This window comes from Zingiber officinale, chromosome 1B (genome assembly GCF_018446385.1).
Source record: "Zingiber officinale cultivar Zhangliang chromosome 1B, Zo_v1.1, whole genome shotgun sequence".
Taxonomy (NCBI): Eukaryota; Viridiplantae; Streptophyta; class Magnoliopsida; order Zingiberales; family Zingiberaceae; genus Zingiber; species Zingiber officinale.
Window position 1 is genome coordinate 49,858,241 of NC_055986.1, and position 24,822 is coordinate 49,883,062.

At 38.0% G+C, this 24,822-nt stretch overlaps 1 non-coding gene across 1 annotated transcript; it reads right to left on the bottom strand.

Moving 5' to 3' along the window:
• Window positions 1-1,843: 1,843 nt before the first annotated feature.
• LOC121993315 lies at window positions 1,844-1,949 on the bottom strand. Its single transcript, XR_006115182.1, has one exon. It is a non-coding gene; the product is annotated as a small nucleolar RNA R71 (small nucleolar RNA).
• Window positions 1,950-24,822: the final 22,873 nt, after the last annotated feature.

Genomic DNA, 24,822 nt, shown 5'->3' on the forward strand with positions numbered 1-24,822 from the left:
GTATCGACTCCGGGAATGAGGATTGGATTCTAAGATCGTTCTTCAACGTAGATAAGCTTTTCTTCCCTTCTCTTCTTGGGTTTTGGGATTAAGATGCTTGAGATTTTCTTGTCTTTGGGTTTCTTTCTTCGTTCTATGGATTAGATCTCCTTGTTCTAGGATGGAGGGAGTATTTGTAATGTGATTTGATGTAAACTCTTGTGGATTTGCTAATTTCCTATTTCTATGATATTGGCTTATTTTGTATCTATTTGATCTTGTGTGGATTGATGTGATTAGGCTTGATTACCATACTTGATTGAATGTTTGAGTGTCTTGTGGATCTTATAGAGGTAATCCCTCATTTGATTATCCGAGGGATGTACGTGACAGACAAGCCTGTGTAAGGACGTTTGAGGGAAAATCTTGAAAGTGAAATAAGGTCATTCAAGGGAGTAGGATAGATTATATGCATTAATCTTTATATCTAGATGATGTTGAGAAGTGATGAATTCCTATGTTGATTATCTGAGGGACGCACATGACAGGCAAGCCCGTGTAAGGACAACATAGGTATCATTCCTAATTGATCACGTTTAGATATAGATTTCAGTCCTACGCCAGGTTGTCTATTACAAGAGAGAACCAACAACCTTCTACAAATGATGGACAATTGAGGAATAAGATTTGGTAGATCATTTACATTGAATAATATTACAAAGAAACCAAAACTCCTAGAACACCCTTTTATCTTAACCCTTATTCATGTTTTTATGCTTTACTTTTCATAGTTGCACTTAGTTCTATAAATCAATTGATCAGTTGTTTAGCTAATTCGTGTTGGTATATCTTTAGTGATTATACCAGTCCCTGTGGATACGATATCTTTCTTTATTACTGATGACATATCCGTACACTTACGGAATATTAACAAGTTTTTAGCGCCGTTGGCGGGGACTGCGCTATAACATTAGAGATTATCAATTGAGTTAGACTAAACATAACTTTTCTTTTCATTAGCATAGTTGTAACTAATCTTTAGAATTCTATTTTCATAAGTTTTGCATTACTTCTTGACAATTTATTTTGTTGCAATTTTTATTCCAATTCTAATTCTGCATTCTTGATTTTTAGCATTCTAGTCTAGCTTTTCTCTATTTTTCTTTTGATCTAACTTTTCTCTTTCTTTCTTCTTTTCTTTTGAACAAATATGTCTTGCAATCTTGTTCTTGTATATGTGAAGATCAAAACTTCATAAAGGCATCAAGAATAACAAGAACTTGAAAACACATTAGTTGATTAGCATATGAATTATTCTAGACATTTTTTTCCTTTTGTCTTTTCTTTCTTGTTTTCATTATGCACTTTCTTTTTTGCAATTTAAATTCTGCATTTTCTTTCTTGCTTTTCATATTGCATTTTATTTCTTGTCTTTGATTCTTCAATTTTTTTTCTTCTAATAACTTTTCTTGAATATCCATGAGCATTAACATGTCAAGCAGGCCCATGAGAAATTTTTCTACACCCTTTTCTGCAAGATTTTTATCTCCCATTGTGTAACCTCAAATTGAAGCAGAAAGTTTCCAACTAGACCCGGAGTTAATTTTCATGATACAAGGTCAGAAATTTGGAGGAGAAGTATCAGAAAGTCCTTATCTGCATCTTGAAACATTTTTAGAGATTTGTGATATGGTGAAATGTGAAGGAGTGTCAGCAGATGCAGTTCAATTGATAGCATTTCCTTTCAGTATCAAGGATAAAGCAAGGACTTGGTTATATTCTCTCCATCCTCAAAGTATCACAAGTTGGGAGCAATTGGAGAAGCAATTTCTGAATCATTTTTTCCCTCCAAGCAGAACAATGTATATGAGGAATTGCATAACAAATTTTGCTCAGACATATGGAGAATCATTATTTGAAGCATGAGATAGATTCAAGAGTCTTCAAAGACAGTGCCCTCATCATGATTTTGAAAAATGGTTGATTCTACACATATTCTATGGGGGAATTTCTTTCTCAGATAAGAGCTTATTGGATTCATTAGCTGGAGGTTCTTTTATGGACAAAAGTGTAGATTATTGGGACCGATTATGTAGCTATAGGGGGGTGAATAACTCGGTGCGCTCGTCTTGCTCTTCGTTGCTTGTTTCTTCAAGATATGCAGCAGAAAATACAAAGAAACAAAATACACAACGCTAACAAGAGGATTTACTTTGTATCCACCTCACAAGAGGTGACTAATCCAAGGATCCACACACTCACGCACCCTCCACTATGAAAACACTCCTTTATGGTAACTACCAAAGGCGGAGAAGCCCTACAAGTTCACACTACAAGAAGAAAAGGAAAGGGAGCAAAATACAAGCTAAAAGCTTACAAGTTAGCACAAGAAAACCCTAACCCTAGATTTCTTCTTCTTGATGTAGATCCGCCTCATGACTTGGAAGAACCTCCAAGAACTTCAAGAACTGGCGGTGAGAACTCTGTGGAGAAGCTCTGTGAAGATCTGTGCTCGCTGGAGAAGAAGCCGTGGAGGTTCTGCCGAGAGAACAGCTCGCCAGCATCTAAATACGACGCCAATGGTCGGATCCCAATCGATCGGATTGCTCCCAAACGATTGGGGAAGCTTTGGATCGACCGGCTGATCGATCCAGAGTGCCTCTGTGCTCTTGGGAATTGCCTAGATCGATCAGCGGATCGATCCAGGGCTCATCGCGCGAAATCGCACCTCCCAATCGATCACCCGATCGATTGGGAGCTCTGGATCGATCGGCTGATCGATCCAGCGCTGTTCTGTGCGATTGTGAGCCTCTCCCAATCGATCCACCGATCGATTGGGAGGAGGCTTGTCGCAGGGACTCACCCAATCGATCGGCTGATCGATCCAGTTCCTTGATTTTGCCAAAAATCAAGTCCAAAGCCCCCTAAACCAACATCCGGTCACCTATGACCTGTTGGTACATCATGCTTAGCATCCGGTCATCCTTGACCTGCTATAACTCGCTCACCAAGTGTTCGATCAACCTTTTGACCCACTTGGACTTTTCTCCTCGTGCCAAGTATCCGGTCAGTTCCTTTGACCTACTTGGACTTTCCACCTCGTGCCAAGTATCCGATCAGTTCCTTTGACCTACTTGGTCTTTCCAACACCAGATGTCCGATCAGCCTTGATCCATCTAGATTTCCTTGTGCCTGGTTTCACTCACCAAGACTTTCCCAATTGCCTGGCTTCACTCACCAGGACTTCCTTCTGCCTAACTTCACTCACTAGGTCTTTCACCTGGCTTCACTCACCAGGATTTCTCTTCTGCCTAGCTTCACTCACTAGGTCTTTCACTTGGCTTCACTCATCAGGATTTCTCTTCTGCCTAGCTTCACTCACTAGGACTTCACGTTTGCCTGGCTTCACTCACCAGGACTTCTCTTCTGCCTAGCTTCACTCACTAGGTCTTTCACCTGGCTTCACTCACCAGGATTTCTCTTCTGCCTAGCTTCACTCACTAGGTCTTTCACCTGCAATCTCCATGTCTTGTCTCCATGTATTGGAAAAATATTGAAACCCAAACATCAAGACTCGAGCTTGAACCAATTCAAGCTCAGTCAACCAGGTCAACCTTGACCTAGGAAATATTGCACCAACAATCTCCCCCTTTTTTATGTTTGACAATACCTTCTTTAAGTTAGGCTAATCCCATAGCCTCAACCTTCTTCATGCCACTAGGTAATGAATACGTAAGTTAACCCTACATTCTCCCCCTAAGAGGGCAAACTCCCTCTTAGATAATGAAGGCCTAACTTAAACCCTTCATTCTCCCCCTATTGGCACACATCAAATTCATTTCCAATCTTTTGGCACTAAAAGAAACAAACTCTCCTCCTGAAGAGTTACCCTTCATTGTTTACAACTTCACTCGTTGCTCACAACACAATAATGAAGGTCACATACCCTTCATTATTCTCAATGCTCATCCTTGAGCATGCACTTCTTGAACAATGAAGATATCCACTCTTCATTGTAGTCAAATGCCCAACCTTGAGCATTTTCGTGAAAGAAGGTTAACCACCTTCCAAGGTGTATGAAAAGTATTTTTCATGTCCTTAAAGAGTAACTCCCCCTAAAAACATGAACGAAACTTCTGTCATTGCACCAACAATGACTTGGAATTCCTAAACTTTTAGGAAAACCCAAAAATAGAAGTTTTGAGGTTCATAAATTCAATAATGAAACCAAACCTCATTCTAAACTTCGACTTAGTCTTCCTTAACCAATCCATCCTTGTTTTCATCATGAAAACTCCCCTTAAATGTGTATAAATATGTTTTGATGGGTTTGGAATGGTTACCTAGACTAAAGATGGTCCAAAATGCTGAAATAAGGCTTTCCCAGCCAAAATCAGCATTCCCAATCAATTAGAGTTGGGTTCCAATCGATTGAACCCTGCTGAATCGATCCACTGATCGATTTAGACTGCTTGGATCTATCAACTGATCGATTCAGACTGCTTGGATCTATCAACTGATCGATCCAGCGAGCTTCTACTCGTGGGAAAGTTCCTCTCAATCGATCGCCCGATCGATTGAGGCACTCCAATCGATCGGGTGATCGATTGGAGCTCTGAAAAACTGAAAGTTCATTTCAGTGAATTTCAGAAACTCCCCAAAAATTCTACAAAATTCTAAAAATTGTGAAAATTCATGTAGACACTACTTAGGGGATATACTATTAAGGAAAAATAATTTTCTATGAAAATACTTTCTATTTTTCAAGATTGACACAAACTTGAAAACTTGTAAAAACTTTAATGTTTTCTTCTAGTTTGTGTCTAACTTTTCAATGATAATTACTATCAAAAGATAGTTTTTATCAAGGTTTTCTAAAAGAATTTTAAAATAATTTTCAAAACCAATATCCAACCATGTTCTTTGGGCTCAATGCACATGACTTGTACATTAGCTTTCCCAATGATTGGAAAACACATAACTATGTGTTTGATGAACCTAAAACTCATAAAAATGCACTAAATCAACATCTTGAGTTTTGTTCATCATCCTAACATCTCACTTGTATTTAATGTGTACAAAACCACATACAAGTCACCTTATAGTTCTTAGTGAGATGTAAACTTTGGTTTTGCCCTAAGCTAGGGATCATGCATATCTATCTAGGCATTTTGAGGTTATGAACATCCACCAAGAATGTTACTTGTTAATAAATGCAAGTTGTCCTTAATTTGCAAGGAATTAAAATAATGCATGATATGTTATGGCATACATCAAAAAGAAATAATTTTCAAAAGAAATTTTTCCTATAACTATATGATGTATGTATGAAATGACATGATATTTTTGTATTTTTCATAATAAAATGTGAATGCAAAAATAAATATGATGTCATGACATATTATGGGCAAACAAAGCATGGCAAATTAGCATACATAAAATACTTAGGTTGTCTACCTAAGTATCCTTAAGCCTTAGCTAAATTAAGCTTTAAAACCTAGATTGCCCACTATTTCCCAAGAAAATGCCAATAATCCAATTTTGACATTTCTTTTGCTTTTCCTAATTTGTGCCAATTTAAATTAACCATATTCCTCAAATTTTGGCACAATTTTCTATTTTAAAGAGTAACCATTAGAGTTAAGGCATACATTGCTTTTAATTTCCTAAGAACATACCAAAATCTCAACTTGGTAGTTCTTATGATTTTCTCAATTTGTGTCACGTAAAATATCATCCAATTTATCAAATTGTGACATATTTTACTCTTATAAGAGTAAATAAAAATTCTTTTCATTTTCAAAGTTTAACAATAACCTTGAAAATGCTCTCCGAGTGTCAACTTCATCAAAGTTGGGTTAACTACCCTTCTAATCGAAGTTGACACTCTCTAACCCATCCATGGGATAGAGAAAATGCTCCTAGGAACCCAACACCTATTGGTGCTCCTTGGATGCTCTAGGTATTCACTAGGGATAACTTCCCTAGATAGCTTCTTAGTGACCTTGTTAGGCTTCTTAGAAGCCTTGGTCACTTTTTCTAGGTCAACTCTAGGGATTGCTTCCCTTGTGACCTTTCTAGTGACTTTCCTAGACTTCTTAGAAGTTTTAGTCACGTTTGTTGCAAAAATACTCTTAGGGATAACTTCTTTAGTATTTTTGACTTGACCCTTAGACCTAGACTCGGTTCCATAGCTATATGGAACTCTATGGTAAGAAATTACATCCTTCTTAGCCTTAGGTTTGTATCCCAAACCTCTATGGCTCTTGGATGACCCTTGTTGTACTCCTAGACCTAGGTTTTTCTCATTTTGCCCTTTTAGGATATTTTCCATCCTTTTTAGGGTTTTTTCCATTTTATCAAGCCTTGACCTCAAGACTTGATTTTCTATCATTAAATCCTTAGTTTTTGGTTTTTTAATGAATCCATGAGCAATTTTATGTTTAGCCTTGTAACTAAAACTTTTAGTTTTCTTGCCTAGATTTTCATCTACCTTCCTAACCCTAGGTGTGGTAGTCTTAGCATGAAAAGCTACATGATTTTCCTTAAAGCTATCATGCTTTCTATTCTTATGGTAAATAGCATTAAAATGATAAAAGTTAGAGCTACCATGTTTTTTACCATTATTTAAAGGGGTAGGCTCAATAAATGATACCTTTCTTTTTACCTTGGAGACTCCCACTTGACTTGTGCTTCCTCCAAGAGCCTTGACCGCTTTCTTCCCCTTTGGACATTGGATCCGGTAATGTCCCTTTTGATTGCAAGAGAAGCACACAATGTGCTCCTTGCTCTTCTTTGTTCCGGGGACGATCTCCTTGGGCTTCTCCTTGCTCTTTAGTGCCAATTGACCCTTCTTCTTGGCCAATTTAGGGCACTTGCTCTTGTAATGCCCTTTTCCCCTACACTCAAAGTAAATAATATGATCTTTATTATTAACAATTGAAATTGGTATACCTTTGCTTGTAGGGATAACTTCTTCTCCTTTTGTTCCGGATGTAGAGGCTTCCTCTTGATCCGAAAATGATGCTCCTCCAATAGATTTGTCTCAACTTGTGGAGGTGGAAGCTTCTTCATCTTCTTCTTCTCTTGACCCGGATGTGGAGACTTCTCCTTCTTCTTGATCTGGTGTCACCGAAAGTTGCTCCCCCTCAATCCTAGAGGTGGAGACTTCTTCATCTTCATCTTGTACATGGAACAAGGAGTATGCCCTCTCCTTGCCCTCTTCATTGCATTCCTTTAAAGATGAAGCTTCTTGGACTTCTTCTTCGGAAGATGAGCATCTCTCACCTTCGGAATTCTCCTCCTCTTGATCTTGCTCCAATGAGTCACCCTCTTTGGATTTTTCTTGGCTTGGTACAGTGGAGGGGATCTCATGAATCTTTGTAAATTTGCTCCAAAGCTCCTTGGCATCCTTGAATTCTCCAATTTTAGCCAAAATATTGTTTGACAATAAATTAACCAAAAGCTTGGTCACTTTATCATTTGTCTTGCTCTTTTGAACTTGCTCTTAGCTCTATTTGCTTTTCTTGAGAGGCTTGCCCTTGGAGTTTGTTGGAGCTTCAAATCCTTCCATGAGAGCAAACCATTACTCTATCTCCATCATCAAGAAATTCTCGATCCTTGATTTCCAAAGATCGAAGCTTGTTAAAATAAATGGTGGAGGCACCCTTGTATCGAATCCAAGCCCGTCTTGGTATTCCATTGAAGTTGAGCCTTTTGATGAATTCTTTGACTTGATAGAATTTGCTCCAACTTCTACACCCTCTAGCTCTTTGCCCCTTCCGGCGATGATTCCGGTGAAGAGCAACCTTGCTCTGATACCACTTGTTGGGACCGATTATGTAGCTAGAGGGGGGGTGAATAGCTCGGTGCCCTCGTCTTGCTCTTCGTTGCTTGTTTCTTCAAGATATGCAGCGTAAAATACAAAGAAACAAAATACACAACGCTAACAAGAGGATTTACTTGGTATCCACCTCACAAGAGGTGACTAATCCAAGGATCCACACACTCACGCACCCTCCACTATGAAAACACTCCTTTATGGTAACTACCAAAGGCGGAGAAGCCCTACAAGTTCAAACTACAAGAAGAAAAGGAAAGAGAGCAAAATACAAGCTAAAAGCTTACAAGTTAGCACAAGAAAACCCTAACCCTAGATTTCTTCTTCTTGCTGTAGATCCGCCTCTTGACTTGGAAGAACATCCAAGAACTTCAAGAACTAGCGGTGAGAACTCTGAGGAGAAGCTCTGTGAAGATCTGTGCTCGCTGGAGAAGAAGCCGTGGAGGTTCTGCCGAGAGAACAGCTCGCCAGCATCTAAATACGACGCCAATGGTCGGATCCCAATCGATCGGATTGCTCCCAATCGATTGGGGAAGCTTTGGATAGACCGGCTGATCGATCCAGAGTGCCTCTGTGCTCTTGGGAATTACCTGGATTGATCAGCGGATCGATCCAAGGCTCATCGCGTGAAATCACACCTCCCAATCGATCACCCGATCGATTGGGAACTCTGGATCGATCGGCTGATCGATCCAGCACTGTTCTGTGCGATTGTGAGCCTCTCTCAATCGATCCACCGATCGATTGGGAGGAGGCTTGTCGCAGGGACTCACCCAATCGATCGGCCGATCGATTGAGCATGAGCCAATCGATCGGCCGATCGATCCAGCTCCTTGATTTTGCCCAAAATCAAGTCCAAAGCCCCCTAAACCAACATCCGGTCACCTATGACTTGTTGGTACATCATGCCTAGCATTCGATCACCCTTGACCTACTATAACTCGCTCACCAAGTGTCCGGTCAACCTTTTGACCCACTTGGACTTTTCTCCTCGTGCCAAGATCCGGTCAGTTCCTTTGACCTACTTGGACTTTCCACCTCGTGCCAAATATCCGATCAGTTCCTTTGACCTACTTGGTCTTTCCAACACCAGATGTCTGATCAGCCTTGATCCATCTGGATTTCCTTGTGCCTGGTTTCACTCACCAGGACTTTCCCAATTGCCTGGCTTCACTCACCAGGACTTCCTTCTGCCTAGCTTCACTCACTAGGTCTTTCACCTGGCTTCACTCACCAGGATTTCTCTTCTGCCTAGCTTCACTCACTAGGTCTTTCACCTGGCTTCACTCACCAGGATTTCTCTTCTGCCTAGCTTCACTCACTAGGACTTCACGTCTGCCTGGCTTCACTCACCAGGACTTCTCTTCTGCCTAGCTTCACTCACTAGGTCTTTCACCTGGCTTCACTCACCAGGATTTCTCTTCTGCCTAGCTTCACTCACTAGATCTTTCACCTGCAATCTCCATGTCTTGTCTCCATGTATTGTCAAACATTGAAACCCAAACATCAAGACTCGAGCTTGAACCAATTCAAGCTCAGTCAACCAGGTCAACCTTGACCTAGGAAATATTGCACCAACATAGATGAAGCATATATGTTAATTGATCAAGTGACATTGAACCTCCATGAATGGTCAAACATAAGTTGGATGAAATTTCCCTCAAACATTCATGAAGTGCAAGCTATAAATGCTATAGAGCCTGTCAAACAAATTGTAACTCAACCATCTATGAGTCTTAAAAATCACAAGTCACAGAACGGGGAGTTCAAACATTTGGGGGCAAAGATTGAAAGTATTATTTCAAAATGGTTTAAAGAAGATCTCCCTCTTTCACAGACAAGATATAGTGAAAAAGTGTGATGATGTTGGGTTATTGATCACACCAACACTAGATAAGCAAGTTGGACCTGCTCCAAAAGCTCAAAGGGAATTTGGGAAAAAGGAAGTTCAATCTTTCCCAGGACCTTCACTAAGGGTTCCTTTTCCATAAAGGTTAGTGGGGATCAATGAAAATAAAGACTTTGACAAATCCTGTGACACTAATATGGTTGAGTGCAGGTTTTTGAATGTATATGAAGATGAGGACTCTTCAGATGAGGATTTTATTGACAATGCAGTGGTAAATAATTTTTTAGATCTGCCTTCAAATTTTATAGGGTGTTATAGTGACATTAAATTTTCAGATGATGAATGTAATGTGGTAGATCAATTTAAAACTTCAAGTGAAGTTATTGATCCTCTTGTTATTGATTCTCCTATTGAGGATATTGATGTTAGTTTATTTTTTGATATATGTGTTGATGATGATGATATGGAAGAATATGTAGGGAGCTGTGTTGTGGAAGCAGCATCTCAAGGATCACCACCTTTGTCCACAAAACCCTTAGAGGTTGTAAGAATTGATCATGTTGTGGAACAACGTGTAGGGACTTTTGCAGAGCTAGCAAAGTCTCAAGAATCACCATCATTGATATCATCAACACCTGAGCCAGAGTTAGAACCATCATTTGATTCAGAGGAAGTCACATCTACATGTTTAGAAATTTCAGGTATCTCTCAGCAAAGTAAGGTTAGTATTTCTTGTGATCTTTTGGAAAATTTTATAGAGGTACCTATCATTGACTTTGTTGGATGTGATTCAGTTTTTATTTCTTATTCTGCTTATCTTAATATGGTTATGGCTCTATCTTATCTAATATGTTTGTGGGAGATTTGTATTTTCTTTGCATGTGCAGATTTCACTTGGGCTAATAATTGGAAGCTCACACTGAACCGTCTTCGACCACCTGAGAGAACTTCAAAGAAGACGAAGATGGAGAGAGCAATACTTCATTTTGTAATTTCTATATTAGAAGCTCCCTCCATAATAAGAGCTCTCAGTAGGAGGTTGTTGAAATATCTTACCCCTCCAAGAGCGAGATTTAGATGAATCTTATGAGGTGGTCGAGCTAATGACCTTAAACAAGTGCTTCTTGGGAGGCAACCTAAGTTCTTCAATCTTGTTTTCATTCATATTTTTAGTTTCTTTCTAGTTTCATTTCTTTCTTTATAATAAATTTGTATCCTCTACTTAATTTTTGTTGTCTATTTTCTTTTATGGGACTCAAAGATTAGGAGGAGTGCAACTACATAATGGAGAAGTTCATGACATGGACATTTGGCATGCATCATTTGGTAACTTCTCTTCCTTTTAATCTCCTCCACATTTTTTTTAGTTTTCATTGGGACAATGAAAAGTTTAAGTCTGGGGGGATGCATTTAGTTTAGTTTGCTCATTTTTTTTTGCCTAATAAAATTTGCTAGTTGCATCATTCATCACATCATGTTTGTTTATCCTTATTACAAAATACTAGCATGTTTATTCTAGATTCCATGTGGTTTATTGGTTACTTATGGTGCTATTATGTTTAGTGATCTATCTTTTTCTATCTATGATAGTATGAAGTGAGCAATGTTTTTACTATAAGAGTTTAAGTATTGGCCTTGTTTTAGGATCTCTATACACTATGTATATTTTTGATGGTTGATAACTCTAAAATAGTCATGATTCATAGAATTGGACTAGTACTTGTGCTTCTATGGTGACCTCTCAACTACATTTTGGTTACTGGATAAACTCAGATCATGTAAGCTCATTTGGAAAAATCAATCCCAAGAAAAAAATGAAAGTTTGTTCAAGTTTGATACTTTGAAAACATTCAAAGAAAAAAATAAGGGATAAAAAATAGTTATCGTGAGTGGAAACTAGTAATTCACCCCTTTAAGATCGAGTTAGGTTACTAGGGAAATGAATGCTATGTTTCTCTTGATACTGAGTATTCCCATGAGACCTTGTGTAGATGATGCATAGTATTTTTGTGGGGAACGAACCTTGCATGTGGCAGGTAAGTGCCTATCACCGGAAGCATAAGGAACACAATTTTATGACGACCTGACTAGACTTAGGGATTGAAACTTGAAAATTTTATGCCACTATTGTTAGAGTGTATACTAAAAGTCTAGCTTTTTGTAAACATTTAATTAAGAAATAAAGAATCACATTGGTCAAATTATCTACATTTATGCTAAGTGTAGTTGTTCAGTTAGTTTATATTATAGATAACATAGTGTGTGGTGTTACACACAGAAGATAATGTTATCAATTCCTTATAAATTATAAACAGTAGCTCACGACTGAGATGGAAAGGAACAAACCATTGTAATAGTCGTAGTGTAATTAGGTATTAGTTTATCTTGACTGATAAATTACACTAGTACACTCTGAGTGTATTGAGCAGGACCATTTAAGGTAAGTTCTTTTTATACTGACTTTATAAAAGACCAAGACCTTTGTTATTATGGAAGTATGTGTTCTTAATCCCAATATAATAACAAGCACGTGTACTTAATATTTATTTCTTTGACTTATCAAAGGGTGAGATTTAGTTCGATAAATCAAAAGGCTCGATAAGTTGGGAAATAATATTATTTATAGTGTGTGTTGTTGATTATAGAAGGAAACTGTGTCCTAGTAATCTTGGTTGATAATATCCCCAAGGGGAGCTCATAAGGATTGTCATGTAAACCCTACAGGTGGACTTAGTCCGGCATGACGATAAGGTTGAGTGGTACTACTCTTGGACTAAGATATTAATTAAAGAGAGTTGTCAGTAACTCACTTAATTAGTGGGCATTCGACATCTTAAACACAGGGAGATTAACACACTCATGATAAGAAGGAGCCCAAAATGTAATTTGGTATTTGTTCGGTAGTTCAATAATAATTCTTTAGTGGTATGAATTATTATTGATGAAATTAAGTTGGGTGTTCGGGGCGAACACGGGAAGCTTAATTTCATTGGGAGACCAAAATCAATTCCTCCTCTCGGTCCCTAGCGTAGCCTCTTATTTATAAAGTGTTATACCCACCTATACCCACTTTCCTACCCAACCTTAGGTGGCTGGCCAAGCAAGCTTGGAGTCCAAGCTTGGGCCGGCCAAGCCAAAGGTTGAGCCAAGTTAAGGTGGTCGACCCTAGCTTGGAGCCCTAGCTTGGAGCCCAAGCTTGGTGTGGCCGGCCATGAAAAAAATAAAAAGAATTTTAGTTAAAATCTTTTCATATGCGGATACCATGGTTTTAAAAGAGAGTTTAAAATTTAAATCTTTCCTTTTATAGCTTTCTACAAAAGATTAAGTGAAAGGTTTGATATCTTTCCTTATTTGTAGTTAAAAGAAAGATTTTAATTTTTGATAAAAATTTCCTTTTTTATAACCATCTTGATGATATAAAAGAGAGTTTTAAAATTAAATCTTTCCTATTATAGTTTCTAGAAAAGATTTGATATCTTTCCTTATTTGTAGATTGAGAGGAAGATTTTAATTTTAAAGATAACTTTCCTTTTTGGAAATCATCCACATGTTTTAATAGAGAGATTTTAATTTATAAAATTTCCTTTTATAACCAACCATGAAGGGAAAAATTATTAGAGAAATTTTTATTTTAAAAATTTCTGGAAATAAATAAGGAAGTTTTAATTTTATGTTTAAAACTTGCCTTATTTGAAGCACATGGATGGCCGGCCATGTAAAGAGTTAAAAGGAATTTTTAATTAAATTTTCCTTATTAACCAATGGCAAGGAGAATAAGGGAAGTTTAATTATAATTAAATTTCCTTATATGCCAAGACCAAGGAATATAAAAGAGGGGGTAGAGGTGTCTCACCTCACAACATATCTTCTATAGTTTCTCCTCTCTTCCTTGGTGTGTGTCCGGCCCTATTCTCTTCTCCTTTTCTCTTCTTCTTTAGTGGCTGGTGCATCCCCTTCTTGGAGTTCTTGTGGTGGCCAGTTCTTGTTAGGAGAAGAAGGAGAGAAAGGAGGCTTTTCTCTTGCATCCCTTGGAGCTTGGTTGGTGGCCGAGACTTTCTATCTCTTGGAGAAAGGTGCTTGGCCGAAACTTGGAAGAAGGAAGAAGGAGGCTTGGTGGATTCTCATCTCAGTAGATCGTTGCCCACACAACGTCCAAGATAAGAAGAGGAATACGATAGAAGATCAAAAGGTCGTTACTTACAAAGAAAGATATAACTAGTAATTATTTTCCGCATCATACTAGTTTTCTTTGTATGAATTCCAAACACAAGAGGCTAGTGATTCTAGGTTTCGGATTTGTTTCGAATTTGTGTTTTCTTTGTTTTTCAATCTTGTGATTCAATTATTCTTTTTGGTTAAACCTAGAGTTACTAAAAGGAAATTAAATATTAAATTTCGTTGAAAGGCTTTGTCTAGGAAGTGGTGGTTGCTCCCATATCCAAGAAGGTCTAGTGTCTCGCCATGTTTAACCTGGAAGCCGATTTCTGAAATTAATATTTAATTGAATTTGTAACATGGGTGGATTTGGATCAATATTGTTAAGTTTCGTTTGCGATCCAAGTCTAAACCTAAAAGAACAGATAAGTTAAATTTGGAATCAATAATGTTAAGTTCCGTTTGCGATTTCGAATTTAATTTCTAAAGAACACAATAGGTTGTTAGGAAAGGTTCGACACTTGTATAAAATTTTTGTACAATGGAATCGGTACGATCTTCCGAGTAGCAACCAACAATTGGTATCAGAGCAAAGGTTTGCCTCTGTGTGTTTGGTTTTCAGTTTAATTATGCACATGTCATACATAATTTAGGCAGGATAATAGTAGGATATGATAACTCTGTGTTTGCAGGCTCCAACTATTATGGCTTATGGTTATTGTGTGTGATTGGACCCTTGGACCTGTCAAGGGCATTTTATTGTGTGTGCATGATTGTATTTAACCAATACAGCAGGAGCTGTATTAGCCATAGGATTTTACATTTATGTTCGATCTAGACTTGATGTGCATTCCCTTGTGGAATATAGGATCGATGTATGTAAAATTTTATTTTTTCTGTCGCGGATCGTATCCTTGCGAGGCGTGGTGCTATATAGAGGGCCAGAGGCGCAGCGGAAAAGGAAGCTCGATGGACCTGACGGCAAGAATCCTAGGGCTGGCAGCACGCGAAGGACAGTGATGGAAGAAGTCATAATAGTTGAAAAATTAATTTCTATATTTATTGCTTTTATTTACTGTGATGTGTGTGTGCATGTGATGTGTACTTGCATAGTTAAAATTCCTCACCTTAAATAACTAAGTGGGAGAGGGATTAGTAGATAAATTCCACGATCTCCATTAATGGTTTGTAAGTGATGCGATAAACTTGCGGGTTGGCTCTGAGTGCCTCCCTCCCTATCGGATGAGTTTGTTTGCAGATCACTAGATCAAACTTCCTCTATGGATGGTTATAGGAAATTAATTAGGAGCGTGTGATCTTCCCCATCGGAAGGGGCACAATCTTATTTAATGGACTAAGTATCAAGTAATGGTATACACTTAGGCACATTTAATAGTATCCTCCCCATCAGAGTCACTGCTATTATTTGTGTGACCGAAGGAAAACCAACTATTAATTTATCATAAAGATAGGTTGACAAGATAATAAAATTAAAATCCCCTCTTACAAATGTGTGATTTTGTATACGTCCACACTATCGTGGCATACAAAATTCACGGTGTATGAGGTAATTTTATTTGTCAGGTTGACAAGAAAACAAAATTAATGGGTAAAACTGCTCTTACAAATGTTTGGATTTGTATACGTTCACACTATCGTGGCATACAAAATTCACGGTGTTTGAGGTAATTTTATTTGTCATAAAGAGAGGTTGACAAGATAATTAATGAGTAAAACCCTCCTCTTACAAATGTTTGAATTTGTATACGTTCACACTATCGTGGCATACAATATTCACGGTGTTTGAGGTGTTGGTGAATTTAAATAATATTATTTGAGGAATCAATATTATTTTAAATTCAAAGTTAAGACCAAATATTTTTGTAATTCTTAGGATTTCAAATGTTTGTCAATCCCCTAGCTGTAATACTATAGAATAGACTTAGTAGTCCCAATTATAATGATTGGAAATAAGACTTGGATATTAAGGTGGACTGTCCTCTCAGAACTGAGAACAATAGAGGTGTATTTTATTCATTAGTTGATATATGTTTAGTGGTGTTATCTACCGATATCTGGTGTGTAGATACGGAAACCACTGATCATGTCTACAATTCATTGCAGGGGTTCTAGGAAATCCGATAACTATATGAAGGAGAAATCACCGTCTACATGGGCAATGCTACAGAAGTAGCAGCTGTTGTAGTGGGAGATGTTTATAGGAATAAATTATTGGTTTCGAAAAATTGTCTTTACGTACTAAGTTTTAGAAAGAACTAGATTTCAGTTTCTAAACTATTCAAAGAACTTGATATTCTGTCTCTTTAGATAACAAAGTTGTTATCAAGAAAAATAGGGAAGTTATCTATTCTAGTACGTTGGTTAGCAATTTATAATCTAATAACTCTCACGATGCAACAAATGAAAATTAATAACACATCTTCTAACTCTAATAAGAGAAAGCAACCTTCGGAAATGAACCAATCATATCTTTGACATCTAAGGCTAGGTCATATTGACTTGAGTAGGATTCAAATGATAATAGCCGATGAACTTTTGGGTTCATTGGTGGTGGAAAAATTTTCAACTTGCGAGTCTTGCTTGGAAAGAAAAATGACCGAGATGCCTTTTAAGTCTAAGGGGTATAGAGCCAAAAATGTGTTGGAATTGGTTCATTCTGATTTGTGAGGACCTATGACTATTCAGGCAAGAGGTGATTTCGAATATTTTGTCTCTTTTATAGACGACTATTCGAGATACGAGTATATTTAATTGATGCGCCGCAAGTCTAAGTACTTTGATAAGTTCAAAGAGTACAAGGCTGATGTGGAGAAACATCAAGGTAAAAGTATGAAGACACTGCGGTGAGATCGTAGTAGCGAGTACCTCTTAGGAGAGTTTAGGAGTCACTTATCAGAAGTCGGGATTCAATCCCAACTGACTGCACCTGGTACACCCCAACAGAATGGTGTAGTAGAAAGAAGGTATAAGACTCTTATGGAAATGATTAGATCGATGATGAGTTATTCAGAATTACCAAATTCGTTTTGAGGATATACTCTAGAAACGGAAGTGAATATAGTACCTTCTAAATCATAACCCTCTACTCCCATTGAATTGCAGAATAGGCGTAAGCCTTGTCTAAAGCATATTCGGATTTGGGAAAGTCAACACATATGCTAAAGGGAGATACTGATAAGTTGGAATTAAGAACAGGAGTTCACTTGTTTGTGGGTTATCCTAGAGAAATAAAAGGAGGTTTATAGTCCTAAAAATCAGAAGGCCATTGTTAGCACTAATGTCTGATTTTTAGAAGAGGACTATGTAATAAACCACAAGTCCATAAGTAAATTTGTTCTTAAGGAAATAATAAAGGGCATGTCTAAAGTAGTACCAACAGTATAAGATGAGATATCACAAGAAATTACAACATGAGTCACAAATGATGCACAATTGCAGATAGTGCCTTGTCATATTCAGATTTGTGCACAAATGATGCACACATGATGCACGGAGGACTACTAATTAAGTCATACTCAAACTACTTTTGTATCTTGCTCACCAATGAAATCATCTGATAGGATTAGATTAATTTTCTAGATATTATGATGCACTATTTAACCACATGAATCTAGATTGTGGGTTTTGCTTGAGGACAAGCAAAGGTTTAAGTCTGGGGGTGTGATGTGCGTAGATTATATACACTTTTATGCATGTCTTGACGCACATCTACTTATATTTCATTAGCATAATCTATGTTTATTACACCCTATTTCATTGTAATGTTATACTTCCAATATATTCTGTTCAGAGATCTGCTCTTTGCTTGTTTTGATTGATAGGACGTAATTTGGAGCAAAAATAGAGCTTAAATAAAGTCTAGAGCTTCCAGAGTATCACGGACATGAAAAAACTAAGTTCTTGCAGGTCCTGGCCGTGTGGAGGCCATGTTGGGGGGGGGGCGTGTTGAGGCCGTGTGAATGTCACACGGCCGTGGGAAGGCCGTGTGGAATTTTCAGCACTACAGACTAAAAGTAAAATGGTCATAACTTTGTGATCGGTTTGAGTTTTGGGCTGTTCTTTATACCAATTTGTAGATAACTTTAAGATCTACAACTTTGATGAAGACTTAAACTAGAGAAAACCCAATCTCGATGGTGTAAAAGATGCCGAAATAAAACATAGCCATTTAGAGCTATGACAAGGGCTATCACAAGGGGTGGACAAGGGCTATGACAAGGGGTGTGCAAGGGCCATGCAAGGGGTGTGCAAGGGCCATGCAAAGGGGTGTGCAAGGGCCACATGGCTATGACATGGTCGTGTCACATTTGCAGAGCCAAAGTAGTACATGGTCGTGTCCCAGACACGGACGTGCAAGCCTACCAGAGCCAAAGCAGTACATGGTCATGTCCTAGACACGGCCGTGCAAGCCTACCATAGCCAAAGCAGTACATGGCCGTGTAGATCTACATGGCCGTGCAATTTTTCCAGAAGCCAAGAAAGCCCTGGCCGTGTCCCAGACACGGCCGTGCAGGAGTTTCAGAGCCAGAGGCAGAGCAGGCCGTGTAGATCTACACGGCCGTGCAAGGGGGCAGTGGCAGAGCATGCCACGACCGTGTGAGCATCACACGACCGAGGTCTACAAATTAAACAAACCAAAGATGGAATCTATATCTATCAAACTAAATATGCCAAGGAACTAATTAGAAAATTTGGCATGGAAAATTCAAAAATCATAAATACTCCAATGGCAACAAATATCAACATTGACTCTGACCCAAAAGGAAAACCAGTAGACCCAAAGTACTATAGAAGTGTAATAGGTAGCTTACTGTACTTAACTTAAGTCAACCCGATATATTATTTGCAGTAGGTATGTGTGCAAGATACCAATCTTGCGTAAAAAAGTCACACCTAACATATATTAAAAGGATACTTAGGTACATTAAGGGCACCCTAAATGTAGGACTTCGGTACCCTAGAACTTGCACCTTTGATCTTTTTGGCTATTCTGATTCAGACTATGTCGGGTGGAAGCTAGATAGAAAAAGCACAAGTGGCAACTGCCAAATTCTAGGTCAGTGCCTAGTAAGTTGGTCAAGCAGAAAGTAACACTGTGTTGTTTTATCCACTACTGAAGCTGAATACATAGCACTAGGAGAATGTGCTTCCCAACTTTTATGGATGATGCATACACTAAAAGCCTATCAGCTAGAATACAAAAATATAAAAATTTTAATTAATAATATGAGCTCAATTAATCTAACCAAAAATCCAATTCACCACTCTAGGGCTAAACACATAGAGGTAAAATACCATTTTGTAAGGGACCATGTAGCCAAAGGTGAAATTGTACTCAACTATGCTGAGTCCAAATCAAACCTAGCTGACATTCTCACAAAACCCTTACCTGAACTTGAGTTCAGTGCACTTAGAAGGCAAATAGGAATGTGTTGGGTAGAATAGATCTTGATTTTCAAATTTTCTACAATCTAACTTTAAAATTCTTGTTGATCTTCAAAATGTTTTTTTTCAGAAATTATTTTAAAAACTAGGAAAAATAATGTTTTCAAAATCCCAGTTTTCTTAGTTTTTTCAAAATTTGGACTTAGCCTAAGATCCCCCTCCTAGAAATCATGTTCCCCTAGTTTCAGTCAGAGCATCTCACAAGTACACCAGGCATAACTTGTTTGTGTTTGTAAAACTTAGAATGGTGTGAGATGCATAGGGTTCAGCCTGGACTCTAGAATGCTTATTTCTGTGCATCAGGGTGAGTCTGGGCGTTAAAATATGTTATATACATTAATCAATTTAAGTCATCCAACACTAGTCAAATCTAACTGGATCTATTGACTTAACTTGACTAACCAAGTGAAAGTTGTTGTCCTCTAGGCAATCAGCTAATAGCTAGATGGTTAGACATGTGGCCAAGAACTTAAGTGCTTGATGTTAAATTTTTTTACTCATGCTTAGGCATTAGAGCTCTGATACCTTACTAAAAGAAATTAATTAATTTGCAATCTCTTTAACTCAGCCCATGCTTGGACACTAAGATTTTAAGCTTATTAATCCTCCTTTGCCTTTAAGTATCTTGGAATTCTATATTCGGTTAAATATTTTGTTAAATGGCCTTAGCCTTTCTTAATTTTCTCTCTTTCTAAATTATTGTTCAAAAAGTTTTTTCAAAATTAAGAAAATATTTACCAACAAAACCTTTCGAATTTATTTAAGTCTTTCAATAGCTTTGAAAATTTAGCTAAGTATTTTTCTAACAAATTTTTAAAACTTAGCTAAGACTTTCAAAGCATTTTAACTTACCTGAAGTATGCTTTAATATGTTTTTCAAACTTTACAACATATTTTTCAAAGAGTTCAACTAAGTTTCAAAAATTGACTAACATTATCTTTCAAAGGCAACGTTTTATCAGCCTTTTAAACTCAGTTGAAAGAAAAATATCTCTTTAGACCCTTATTTCACTTAGCTAAGAATTCTATAATTAATTTCAAAAAGCTAAGTGTTATCAAAGTATCTTTATCCCTCTTTAAAGCCTAATGTTTATTTAATTCTCTATTTTTCTAACTATAAAATCTGTTTGAAAAGTTAGAATTATTCAAACATGCTTATTTTTGATAAATGATAAAGGGGGAGAGTAGGGAAATTCAAAGTAGGAAAATTCAATCTATAAAGAGAGCATTTATTAAGAGGGAGCCTTAATAAAGAGAGCCTTTATTAAGGGGGGTCTTACAAAGTTTAAGTTAGTTTTAGCTTAACTATGCTTGCATTTAAATTTTTTAACTTGCTTAAACTTTGAAAAATATTTATACATCTATTTTACTTAACCTTGAATTTCAGTTGCCATAATAAAAAAGGGGGAGATTGTTGGTGCGGGAAGCATCCGACGATCGAACCGTTGTTTTGATAATGGCAAAGGAATTCAAAGTTAAGGTTATGTTATTATCTAACAAGGTTCATGGAGCTTGCAAGAAAGTCCTAAGTTGTAATTAGGCAAAAGTCCTAGCTGCGGTTAGGCAAGTGGAAAACCCTAGGGGGTTGTAACCCTAGGTCATAGGGGGCGGTAACCCTATGCGGAAAGTCTTAGCGGGTCGAAGGCTTCAGGCAAAAGTCCTATGGGGTGGTAACCCTAGGTGGAAAGTCCTGGTGTCACGAACCAAGTGGAAGACTGGACAAACTGGGAAGCGGGAGTCCAGCAGAAAGTCCAGAAGCATCGAGCGCCGAGCAAAAGTCTAGTCGATCTGGAGGATCATACTGGCAACAGGTAAAACTCCTGAGTGGAGTAGGTGAGGACGCGTTCCCCGCAGAGGGAACAGTAGGCGTCGGGTCAACCTAGGATTTTCGGTCGAAAATCCGAAGTCAGAACCGGACAGTCCGAAGACTATCAGAATATTCTTATGATTAATATCTGTTCTAACTTGGTTTTGCAGGATGTGTTTGTAGACTAACATGTTTTGTAGGGCCAAAAAGTAGAGTTTAGCCTCGGATGAACAGTGTCTGAGGTGCCTCCATGGAGCTTGGAGGCGCCTCGGGTGCAAGCCGAAGCCAGCTGCCCACAGGAGCTGGAGGCACCTTGGATGAAGCTGGAGGTGCCTTGGACCAAGGCTTGAAGGCGCCTTGAGGAGGCTTGAAGGCGCCTTAAACCAGACAAGGTGCGACCAGGTTTGCGCTGATCCACCCGTGCGACTCGGCAGCCTGGAGGCGCCTTGGATAGGCCTGGAGGTGCCTCCAGCACAGTATAAAAGAGGGGTTCGAGGCAGCACTTAATGATCAATCATCCAAGCAACCCTTCTGCGAAAAGATGCTAACGACACGATCCCGAAGTGCTGCGACGACCTCCCGACGACCCGAAGCTTCGTTTCCTCATCTCTAGTTGTCTGTATAAGATCATTATTTTAATTTGAGCTGTAATTGTTATTCTTGTAAACTTTAATGATTCTATAGTTGTTGCCCACCGAAAGCGGTCAACGACCGTGGGCCTTTGAGTAGGAGTCATCACAGACTCCGAACCAAGTAAACGATCTGTGTTCGAGTTGTGTGCCTTTTAATTTCCGCTGCTTTATTACGCTTATTACTCGTCGAGTTTTACGAAGTCAATTCTGAAACATGAAATAGCCACAAGCGCTATTCACCCCCCCCCTCTAGCGCTTTCGATCCAACAATATGACCCCCAATGTCATATTTCTTGCATGAAACACATCCTAATTGTGCTAATTTCCTAAGGTTGAAACTCAAATTCGTCTCCAACCCACTTGGCACATTCCATGACCCAATGTAGATTCTTAAGTAAAATTCACTTGAGATCCATTTTGTTGGTTGCTACTCGAAAAACCTAACGGTTCCACTGTACAAAAATTTTGTACAAAGGTCTGAACGTTATCCTAGCTACCATGTGTTCTTTTAAATTAAACTTGGATCGCCTGCGGAACTTAACATGTTTGATCCTAAGTTTAATTTATTTGTTCTTTTAGGTTTAGACTTGGATCTCCAGCGGAACTTAACACATTCGATCCAAATCACCTAGGTTACGAAGACAATTAAATATCTATTTCCAAAATCGGCTTCCAGTACTGCATGGCGAGGCACACAACCTTCTTGGATATAGGAGCAACCACCACCGACTAGACAAAGCCTTTTAAGGAAATTAAATATTTAACCTTCCCATAGTAACCCTAGGTTAACCGCTAAGAACAATCAAATCACAAGGAAAAGAAAAAACAAAAGAACACAACTTCGAAAACTAATTCGAAAAACTAGAATCGCATGCCTCTTGTATTTGGTATTTTTACAAAGAAACAAAACTAACATGATGCGGAAAATAATTATTAGTTATACCTTTCTTTGTGAATAATGACCTCTTGATCTTCTACCGTATTCCTCTTCTAATCTCGGATGTTGTGTGGGAAACGATCTTCCAAGACGAGAACCACCTAGCACCTTCTTCTCCTTCCTTCAAGTTTTGGCCAAGCACAAAACTTCTAAAGGATGAAGAACCTTTTCCACCAACCAAGCTCCAAGGGATGCAAGCTTTCTCTCCTTCTTCTCCAAGCTAAGATCCGGCCACCACTTGATCTCCAAGAAAGATGAGAGGTTCGGCCACACCAAGGAGAGGAGAGAATTTGAAGAGGCCGGCCACACCAAGGAAGAAAAGAGGGAGAAAATAGAATAGAGGTTGTGTCCATGAAGACACCCAAACCCCCTCTTTTATAATCTTTAGCTTTGGCAAATAAGGAAAATTTAATAAAACCTTCCTTAATTCTTTTTCCATTGAAAAAGAAAATTTTAATTAATTAAAATTAAAATCCTTTTCTTAGTGTATATGGCCGGCCACATCAAACAAGCAAACAAGGAAATTTTTCGCTAGAAAAATTAAAGCTTCCTAATTTGCTTCCGGAAAAATTTTAAAATAAAATTTCTCTTTAATAATCCCTTCATGGTTGATGCTTTAAAAGGAAATTTCTATAATTTTAAAATTTACCTTTTCAACATGTGAATGATTTATAAGGAAAGTTTTTACCAAAATTAAAATCAACCTTTTAATCTACAAATAAGGAAAGAGATTTAACTCTTCTCTTAATCTTTTGTAGAATCTTATAAAAGGAAATATTTTAATTTTTAAACTCTCTTTTAAATCATGTATTCCACATAAGAAAAATTTTAAAATTAAAATTCCTTTTCTATTTTTAATGGCCGGCCACACATAGGTTGAACCCATGCTTGAGCCGGCCACAATCAACATGGTTTGGCCGGCCCCTTGCTTGGGCTCCAAGCAAGGCTTGGTCGACCCCCTTTAGATGGGTGTGAAGGTGGGTATAGTACTCTATAATTAAGAGCCTACGATAGGGACCGAGAGGAGGAATTGGTTTTGGTCTCCCGATAAAATTAAGTATCCCGTGTTCGCCCTGAACACACAACTTAATTTTATCAATAATAATTCATTCCACTAGAGAACTATTATTGAACTACTGCACCAATCCCAAATTACATTTTTTGGGCTCCTTCTTATTATGAGTGTGTTAGTCTCCCTGTGTTTAAGATGTCGAATGTCCACTAATTAAGTGAGTTACTGACAACTCATTTAATTAATATCTTAGTCCAAGAGTAGTACCACTCAACCTTATCATCATGTCAGACTAAGTTCACCTGCAGAGTTTAACATGACAATCCTTATGAGCTCCTCTTGGGGACATTATCAACCTAGATCACCAGGACACAGTTTCCTTCTATAATCAACAACACACACTATAAGTGATATCATTTCCCAACTTATCGGGCTTATTGATTTATCGAACTAAATCTCACCCATTGACAAATTAAAGAAATAAATATCAAATATATGCGCTTGTTATTATATTAGGATTAAAAGCACACACTTCCATAATAACTGAGGTCTTTGTTCCTTTATAAAGTCAGTATAAAAGAAACGACCTCTAATGGTCTTACTCAATACACTCTAAGTGTACTAGTGTAATTATATAGTTAAGATAAACTAATACCTAATTACACTACGACTTTCCAATGGTTTGTTCATTTCCATCTTGGTCGTGAGCTGCTGTTTATAATTTATAAGGTACTGATAACATTATCTTCTGTATGTGACACCACATACTATGTTATCTACAATATAAATTAATTGAACAACTACAAACAAATGTAGATAATTTGACCAAATGTGATTCTTTATACAAAATAAATGTCTACAAAAGCTTAGGCTAGTATAAACTCTAACAATCTCCCACTTATACTAATGACTAAGCTGCCATATTTGCTGCCATACATCTGATTCTCATCCCCTCCACATGTCGATCGAAAGCTTTTGTTGGAAGGGCCTTAGTGAAAGGATCTGCCAGGTTATCTGCTGATGCAATCTTGGCGATGACAACTTCTCCTCACTTCACGATATCTCATATCAGATGGTACTTGCGCTTTATATGTTTACTTGCCTTATGGGCTCGTGGTTCCTTCGAGTTTGCGACTGCACCGCTA